General features: G+C 35.4%; 1 long non-coding RNA gene across 2 annotated transcripts; it reads right to left on the reverse strand.

Annotated features, from left to right (window-relative positions):
- Positions 1–869: 869 nt before the first annotated feature.
- Positions 870–9,597, reverse strand: LOC141514040 (uncharacterized). Of its 2 annotated transcripts, XR_012475937.1 has the most exons (4): positions 9,135–9,597; positions 4,097–4,308; positions 1,398–1,651; positions 870–1,145 (listed from the first exon to the last, which is right to left on the reverse strand). It is a non-coding gene; the product is annotated as an uncharacterized LOC141514040 (long non-coding RNA). The 2 variants fall into 2 exon arrangements; XR_012475933.1 differs by having other exon boundaries at positions 870–1,651.
- Between the last annotated feature and the right edge of the window lie 327 nt (positions 9,598–9,924).

Consider the following 9,924-nt stretch of genomic DNA (forward strand, 5'->3'; position numbering starts at 1 on the left):
TGTCAGGAAAACCTGAGTTCAAGTCCTATCCCAGACACATCCTACCTTTGTGAACCTCAGCAAATCATTTATTATCTCGGTACTTGAGATCAGTAGAATTAAACTCAAATAGAAAAAAAAATCCCTAATGGCTACTTATTGACTCAGAATCACAACTTAACCATTATTTATGTTGTATTTTTATTTATTTTATTAAACACTTCCCAATTACATTTTAGTCTGGTTCTGGCAGCATTGGGAGCCATGAGTTCAACACTTCTTCTGTAAGAAACTTTTTAAGAACATTACTTATAAAGAAGATGCTGACCTCCATAAGTAAAGAGATCTTTTCTACCTGAAAGTTCTCTAAACCAAAGAAATCACAGTATCTGCTCCTATTCCTATCCTCTATAAATGAGGAAATAGATTCCAAGAGGTTAATGGCTTGTCTAGGGTATTAATGTGAGTAAAGGAAAAACCTTGAACTTGAACTCAGGTCTTCTGACTTTTTCCATGGTGTTCTTTTTATTTTATCACACTAAAATCAAGGTGCTATGTAAAATTTTCATTATAACAGTCACAATTTTGATATATGAGTACTTGGTCTAAATTCAAGAAAAGTTGAAGTCATTTTTGATCTTTATCACCTGCAAGCTATGCGGCCCTGGACAAGTCACCTAATGCCTGACTGCTCTGTTGATTCATCTATAAAATGGGTATTATAATAATAGCATATGGCATTCATGGTTGCTGTGAGATGATATATATAAAGTGCTTTGTAAACCTCAATATACTCTATAAATACTATAATTTATATGACAAGGTGATGATTTAATTTTTATGAATTAAAAACATTAAACACTGGTATCATTTCCATTTGGAGGAGTTCTTATTTTTCCACTGTACATCTGATATTTTTATAGCATCTGACATAGCAATTCTGCTATTAACATTTTACTTGGTTCATTGATCTATAAAAATTCTCTGGAAATTGGGCCACAATTGAACCCTTGAATAAGTCTCTTTTTTGGTAGGGAGGTAGTATTGGTGGGGGTTACTTGAAGTTGTCTTTCATTCTTCAATTAAGTGGAATATGATGAAGTTGAAGATGAGCCCAGTGAAGTTCATGACCCCCTGAATAACTGGAAGTAACTTCTGAGATTTTTCTACAAAAGCAAGTAACAGGACGAAGAGATCAGCAGGGTTTAGACACATTCAAGGTGAATACACAGAACTTGTGCAAAATAAAATAAAATAAAGCATTTAAGCAGCAAGATATAGTGACACTGACTGAGAAAGCAGAGTCCAACAGACGATTAAAGATTCTCACCGTCAAGATTGTCAAATGGCTGAAGAAGCTCCTCTAGTAACAATGGGAACAGGTGGAAGAAAAAGTAGAAAAGCTTAAAACATCAAACCTCATATCAGAAGAAGTCTGCTTCCCAGTGGCCATTTACTGATCTTTTCAAAACGTCCTTGGTATATGCATCTTCTTCTATTAAACTATGGAACGAAGTGCTCTGAAGGCATTAGATGAGGCAGGGGGCTAATAGTCTGGTCTTTCCATTTTGAAGTCTCCGATTCTATTTTATTAAATCCCAGGTGAAAGTAGTTTGGTGTACTCAGACCGAAGAACCAAATGGCCATTCTCTACTCCAGGTTGTCATGAATTCTGATAAAAAAAAATAATCCATCATTACATCAATAGTAATGCCTGCATTGAGCATATCTTTTTAGTAAATAGGGAAAAGAATTATACAAAATTCACCCATGTTATTTCCACATGTGGTATAGACATAAACCTGAAAAACAATAACAAAATGGCAGTAACTGTTGTCTTTCAGAATTGGGGACTAACTGTTAAAAGCAACCAAAAAATATTTTAAAGGGATCTTTATAGCAAGCAATGGTTTGATGACCATTTAGAAATCCAGATGATGAATGATGACCATTTAGAAATCCAGATAAAACTTGTACCTCTTTTTGTACCATGCTGAAATCTAAAAGGTGATTGTGCAGATGAGATAGGAATTATAGATTTGTTATTCTTTTATAACTCTAAGTTTGAGGTTTCAGATCCTTAGATACTTTACCGGCAATTTGGGGATGCTGTCACTAGGTGGAAGTAGGATACATTTGTCATGTGGTTCAATCTATAAATTGAATATTTTGAGCTTCAGATAGAGGCTTTCAAGATCCATTATATGTTTTATAAACACTTCCACATTCTATTCAAAAGAAAAAAAACCTCTATGGAAATAGTTGAATTCTAATATCAGAGTTTTTATTGATTATAGATTGTCTTCTAATGTCCTCAACAAGTGGTCATCTAGCCTTCCATCTAAGAAGGGAAATCTTAAATCTATCATTATTCATTACCTCTGGATTCACTTTTTTATATCTCTAATGACTAAGGAATTTCTCCTTATATAAATCTTAAGTCTTCTTCCCTGCAGCTTCCACCAACTGTTCCTAGTTCTGCCTTTTGGGACCAAGTGGAAAAAGATCTAATCTTCTTACATGAAAAACCTTCAATTACTTATAGATAAATATAAGAATAATAATAACTGAAATTTATGGAACATTTTAATTATATTTTACATGCTATCTCATTTTTGCTTCACAGTAACCTGAATTACAGTTGTTATTGCATTTGATTTTCAAATGAAGGAACTGAGGCTTAGAGAGGTTATGACTTACTCATTTCACAAGTTAGTAAATATCAAAAGGGAGCTTTCCCAAGTCTAGGTCCAATTCTTTTCTTACCATAGCACACTATCTCTTCATCATATCATTCCAAAGCTTTCTCTGATTTAGACTAAGCAACCTTAGATCTGAAGGAGATCTAAGAAATCCTCTAGGTAAATTCCTGGACTAATTCTTAACTATTAGCAGTCAGAAAGTATATTTTATACCCAGATTTCACTGGAATTGTTATCTTACCCTAGCTAAATTCTATTTTGAATTTATTTCAAGGCAAGAAGTTCTGAAAGGTGGATAATGTTGTACCTGGACTAAGGAAGACCTGATTGTAAATTCCACTTTAGAGATTTCCACTTTAGAGACCCTGAGTAAAACAATCTCTCTCAACCTTGATGTCTTCATCTGTAAAATGGGAATAATAATAGTACTTATCACATAATGTTGTTGTGAGAACTATTGAAAAAATATGTCAAGTGCTTTGCAAACCTTAGAGTGTTATTATTATCTTCTTGAAATAAAATACTTCTGGTATACGACTCCACAAGTGTAAACCAGTTTGTTATCAAAAGCCCCAATGGCTTCTCTCAGCTGATGGCTTTACAAACTTCAATGCAGGCAATCATTCTTACAACTGTTCTCTTTTACAGTGTTAAGGAAAATTTTTCTCCACCAATTAATTATCTGACTACCTGCACTTCTTAACCAGTTATCTGCTAACAAGGCTGTAGTATCATAAAGCTGTAAAGGCTAGTCCACTTTTTACTTAAGGATCTTTGCCAGCATCTTTCACTGGAACACCTGGTACACTGAACTCCATTAAATAAATACATAATTTTGCTAGAGAAAGAAGTATTTAATGAGGACTCTCATGCATGCTGACTAGATGGAATAATTCCCATCTCACTACAAATATACAATTATGTAAAAAATAACTTCTACATAAAGAAAAGAAACCAGACATGAGAATAGAGATAGAAATAAAGAAGGGGACTGGAATTAGCAATATTATCTATTAGGAACTGTAACCTTTCACCTGCAATAAGTTTATCTAATATCAAAGATGAGGTCTTCCTTAGATAGAATATGGTCTTCTTGACCAGAGATAAGCAAACTATGACTGGAGGGTTGGGTAAAATCTGGTCCACCCAAATCTGGTCTTCCTCTACTTTTTAATTTCCTGCAAATAAATTTAAAAATCATTTTTAGCAGACAGGCTCTATCAAAAACAGGTGGCAGGTTAGATTTGACCCTCAGGCTGTAGTTAGCCAACCCCTGGTCTAGAGAGCTAAATATTACCTGGTATTTGCAACAAATCACTTTTACCTGCCTCTACAAAGAATTAGCAATCAACAAATATTTATTAAACATTTGCTATGGATAGGGTATTGTGTTTAGCACTGCGGTTGATACCTACCTTTGGTAAGCTCACTAACTGAATATATCTTTCAACAATGCAGCATCTCTGACTTCTTATACTACAGGACTCTTTTCCCTTGTCCTTCCATAAATCCGCCACAGGAGGTCTTTCACTATGGACACCATTACTTAGATTTCTTAGCATTGTGTGACTGAGGTCTGTTAGTACCATTAATTCCAGAATTTTCTTAGGATAATTTCCATTAACACCTAGAAAAGGAAAATGCAAGTCTTATTTAACTACCACCTGGGTAGATTATATTGGTGGTCTAGTACAGAGGGTTCAAAAATGAGACCCAAAGCATTCATTTCAACCAGAACCAGATTAAAATTGAGACATATATGACAAAATCAATAAAAATACAATAGTGTTTAATACATAATAGTGCTTAAGTGTGGTTTTCTAAGTCAAAGAGTCAGAGTCCTTACTTAAAGTGGATCTTCTTTCTATTTGAAACATTGGTCTTCTATATCTAGGATATTCAGTATTCTAAGTGACCCGAGTGTTCATCTATATGAAAGAGAATGGTATATTGGAAGCATTCAGCTACAATTCAGAAGAGGTAGCTTGTAGTGATATCTCTGATAGTAAGCTGCTATGCAACTGTGATTAAATCACCTGTTCAGACTCAGTTTTCTCAACTATGAAATGGTCCTGGATTATATCACTTCTAAGGTCTTTTTGAATTACATGCCCTCTAAAAGTCTTATGACCATGATGTATTAGAGGACTTTGATTCTTTAGATAAGATTGTCAGTGAAGCTAGGTAGCTAGATGACTCAGTGGATAGAGCAGAAATCTGGAGTTAGAAAGACTCATCTTCATAAATTCAAATCTGGACTGACACATAGTAGTTGCGTGGTTCAGGACAAGTCACTTAACCCTGTTTATCTCAATTTTCCCATCTGTTAAATTAGCTGGAGAAGGAAATGGCAAACTATTTCATATTTTTACCAAGAAAATCCAATGGGTTTATGAAGAGTCAAACATGAGTAAAAATGACTGAACAACAGCAACAAAATCAATAAAGTTGGTCTTTGGATTACTCTACTGATATTTATAAGATAGCGTTTATGTAAGAGTATACTGTATCATCTTAAGAAACAGTGTGATGTAGTGGATTAAGAATTGGGCTTGGAGTAGGGAAGTCAAGTTAAGTCAACAATCAATTATTAAGTGTTTATTATATGCCACATACTGCTAAGCACTAGGAATACATAGAAAGGCAAATAGCAATCCCTTGTCTCAAGGACCTCACAATCCAGTGGGAGAAACATATGTATATATGAGATTATCTCAGAGGAAAGGCACTAGCATGAAGAGGGATTAGGTAAAGCCTTCTTGCAGATGGTAGAACTTTAGTTAATACATCCCTTTGAGATTATTTCAACTATGAAACATGTATATGGAACTTGTTCATACATAGTTGATTTTATGTCATCTCCTCCATGGTCTCCTGTGAACAGGGACTGTTTTTAGTCTTTCTTTGCATCCTCAGGGTTTTTATTCGAGTTTAGCACAGAGGAGACAATTAATAAATGTCTTACATGATTGACTTACATGAAGAAGGCTGAGTTAAAGACTTACTTCTGAAATATATTGACTGTGTTACCCTAGGCAAGCTATTTAACCTCTCAGTTCTCCAGACAAGTCTTTAAGACTATATGTTGCATAGAAAAATGCTGACCTGTCTTGGTAGAAATTGTCTTCTTATCAGGAAGTTCCTTATGCCAGTGAAATCAGAGCTAGTCTCTGTTCTTGGGCAACTAGGTGGCACAATGAATAGAGTACAGGTCTTGGAGTCAGGAGGATGGGATCTCAAATTTAGCCTCAGCCGACCTTGGGCAAGTCACTTATTCCTGACTGTCTGGCAGCCAGGGTCATCTTCAGGCAACATGATTCATATCTGGCCATTGGACCCAGATGACTCTGGAGGAGAATGTGAGGCTGGTGACAGCACAGCACCCCCTCACTCAAATCCAATTCATGTGCTTGCTATGGCATCATTTCCCTGATGTCATGGTCTTCTTCCATAATGAAGGACAAAAAAATTATTATTCTCCACATATGGAATATTAGCATGCTAAATACTTTTTTTGCACATCAGTCATATACCAGTCAATACAGAAACATATAATAATTATTAGATCATAGATCACTGAACAATTGAAAGAAAAAGACTAATAAAGCTAAAAATTATTAGATGAGCCATAAACCAATATCAAAGGAAATAAAACCCTCAGTAAATAATAATTCTGCTTTGACACCAAGAATATTTTGTTATTTTATATTCCTTTTAAAGGAGCTATTTTTCATTCATATCACTAGTGTAAATTATGCACAGCAGACTTATTCATTTAATAGGTTCAGGTCAGAGAGTGATTGTATTTCAGCAGTTGGTGCTCAGGGATTTTGTAATTTATGAGGTTTATTAATTTAGCAGATATTTGTTTAAGATGCCACTATCCCTTCAACAAATACTTGCAATAAAAAATCTCCTAGCCAAAATAACATAATTCCAAGGAAATTTTAGTGCTAAGATGTTCAAATTCCACAAAATCATCCAAGTCCCATAAAATTTTGCCTGGAGGAAAATGGCAACAAAGAGAAGTTTAAAAAAAAAGCCATTTGTTCCTTTTGTGAGTGTAAAAGAGGGTAGGTGGGAGATTGAAAGTTAAGTGCTAAGGGACTCTACCTTATTGTTCCCCCTCCAGATTCAATAGGGAATGAAAATTAAAGAAACAGGCAAATGGCCATGGAGGAAGCACTTACTGAAACAGTTTCTCTAAAGAGGGTCATCCCCTCAAACCCTTACCAAAGGGCTTTTGAATTGGCCTATCACCTCTTTGATCACAATACAAGCTAAAAAAAGAGGAGAAAGAACAAGCAAGTACTTTTGCTAATGCAAAATGGGAGAATGAGTGCTGAAAACCAATTCTCTCAGAAAAAGAAAGCATCAGGAAATTTGACTTGGTACCAAGAGCTTTGAGCTGTGACTGCTACAAACTACAGGTTTAAAACACCCATAGTGTGGGGGTAAGTTAAGTCCAATGAGCTTGTGAACTGGAGAAAGAAGGGATGGCAAGGGGAGAAAGGGGACAGGCACAATGACTATTATGTCAAAAGTTATAAATAATCGTAAAACATTTAGATCCATCCATTTGAGACTTTAATGGCAGAAATAAAGTCTGACGAAAGGAAAAGAGGACTTTAAATTGAAAAAAAAAGACTGGGGGGGGTACCTTATAGTTGCCTTGTAGTATTTGAACGGCTATCACATGGAACAAGGCTTAGGTTTGCACATTTGAACCCTAGAAGCAAGAACTATGAGCAAGGAGTGGAAGTTGAAGAGATAGACTTAAATTAGATGTAAAGGAAAACTTCCCAATATTTGGAGCTATTCAAAAATGAAATAATGAAAACAGAATTACTAAGTTGCCTCTTGCTAGAATTTTTCAGGTAAGGACTGGATGATCATTGTTAATTGTATTGTAAAGGAGACTTCTTCAGGAATGAATTGGACTAGCATAATACATAGCATATAGTTAAAGAATAAATGCTTGTTGATAGACTAGATGACTTCTGGGACTTATTACAACTGGGATCTGATCAACTGTGGGAGAATTCAAACTATCTTTTTCATATAGTCACCCCAGAACATGCTTCTTCCTTGGGAGTCTCCTCCCATTGGTGACTTACAACTGGAAACTATTTTGGGGAGTGGCCCAAGCAGGTCATCATTCCTTGCCTTTGTGACTTTTTGAACTATTTTACCTTGTCCCAACATAAGTTCTTTCTTCCTCTTCTTTTTCTGCTCCCTTTTCTGCATTGTTTTTCCCTTATCAGAATTTTCCTTGAGAGCAGAGACTCTTTATCTTTTGTGTAACTCACACCTCAAAGCTCATTGTCGAGACTCTTTTTCTCATTGGTGGAGATAAGTGCCCATGTCTATGTATGGGAAAAGGTGGAATTGGTAAGAGTGACAGAGGAGACCTGGGGTTCTATTTTCAAGAGAAAAGATCTGTGATGCCAACTGCTCTTAAATCATTGAAGGGAGAGAAGGATTCTGGAAAGAATCATACATGAGAAGTGCTGGTAGTATCTATCATGTTGCTATCCTCAGTTTAGTAAACTAAAGTCTTTGAGAAAATTTTCCCTTGGGAGAGATCCTTCTTGCTTGAGTTGTCTCATTCCTAATGGAAAGAGTGCCTTCAATTTGTACTGTCTGGTATTTATTCTTTTATATACTCCTCTGACTTTTGCTTTTTTTTACCTTGGATAAATGTTTCTTTATTTTTGACTATGCATGTACTTTGTAGAACTGATATTTGGTGAAAGTCAAACCTTGGATTTGAATTTCAGGGTTCCCTTTCCCCATTCATGAAAATGGATCAGGAGCTTAGCTTGAATCTTAAAGTTACTTCCCCTAGATTAAAATTAATATAAAGGAACAGATAGTGCTAATTCTAAACTAGTATGCCATCTTTCTTTGAGGAGAGTAGAATGGTCAGTTCTGGTCCTAACCTCCTGCTCCGCTACTTTTAATGCATCCCCTGGTGAAGGGTGAGGGCAGGAAACACTTTTTACCTTCACACCCCCCACATGTGTTACATGTGGGAGACATCCATCTAACACTTGAATTTTTATCTTCAGTTTAGCACAGTTCTAGGCAAAGAGTAAGCTAACCAATGCTGTTGCCTTGCTTCTTACTAAATGCTTGTTTTTGATTAACTGCCTAAAGGAACCCTTTAATTCATTAATTCTGAAAAAAGTTTACCTTGGAATAACACTCCTCTCACCTCACATCACCACTTATTATTCTACTGCATGTTAATATACTGAACTCATAATTCCTTAGAGGTTAAACCTACCTTTCATTTTAAATGAGAAACTCTCTTATTCTTTATCGTCATATTAACCATAGTTCATTGTATTTCTCAAAAATTCATTTAGTTAAATGGTACAGCATTAAAATATAACATTTAAACCTTGCAATCATCCTAATTCATTCAATAAACATTTATTAAATGCCTACTATGTGTGAGGCAGTGGAAGATTTTCAAGTCCAAATGTGATTTAACCATTCTCCTTCCTCCTCAATCTGCTTCTTCTTCTTCTTCTTCTGTTTTTTTTTTTTTTGGACTGACTGGCTTTCTTAAATGTTCCCAGGAAAATTCAAGTACACTTTTCTTGAAAACTTAACAATCAGATAAAACTGTCCTGATTGATGATTCAGAATCATGATTTCCCCACCAAACCAAAGAATGCCTTCCTCATTATCTCCAGTCTCGTCAGTTGAAGCCTGGCCTCATCTTCAGGTAAATGCACTCGGTCCCTTATCTTCTGAAATCAGTTATACACTTTCCTCCAGCAAACCCTGGGCTATAATTGACGAGGTCCCCAGTTGCCTTTTTGATTTCCTTGTGGAATTTAACTGGGACTCCTTCAGCTTAAAAGAAATAGGTATGAGGTAATTCCTTTATTCTTTATTTCTTCTGGCACACTCAACCTGAAAAATAAAAGTTCTCTTATCTTTTTGTCACAAAAAAAGATGTAGTGAAGTAACAATTTGCAGTACTGTTTATGCATAGCAGACATTGTGACCTTATAGAATATGAAAACTAAGCCAGACCTTTCCCATTATGAGATCGTAGGCTTATTAGGCCTAGAAGAGACCTTAGAGATTTAGTCTAATAGTGTCAGACTCAAAAGGAAACAGTCACTAAACCATGATATAAGTATCCCTGCTGGTGCTTATTGATTTAGAAAACCACATATTAACATGATCCCTGGTCACTTGTATTTTTATTGTTTTTGTTAAATAT

This window comes from Macrotis lagotis, chromosome 1 (genome assembly GCF_037893015.1).
Source record: "Macrotis lagotis isolate mMagLag1 chromosome 1, bilby.v1.9.chrom.fasta, whole genome shotgun sequence".
NCBI classification, from domain to species: Eukaryota; Metazoa; Chordata; class Mammalia; order Peramelemorphia; family Peramelidae; genus Macrotis; species Macrotis lagotis.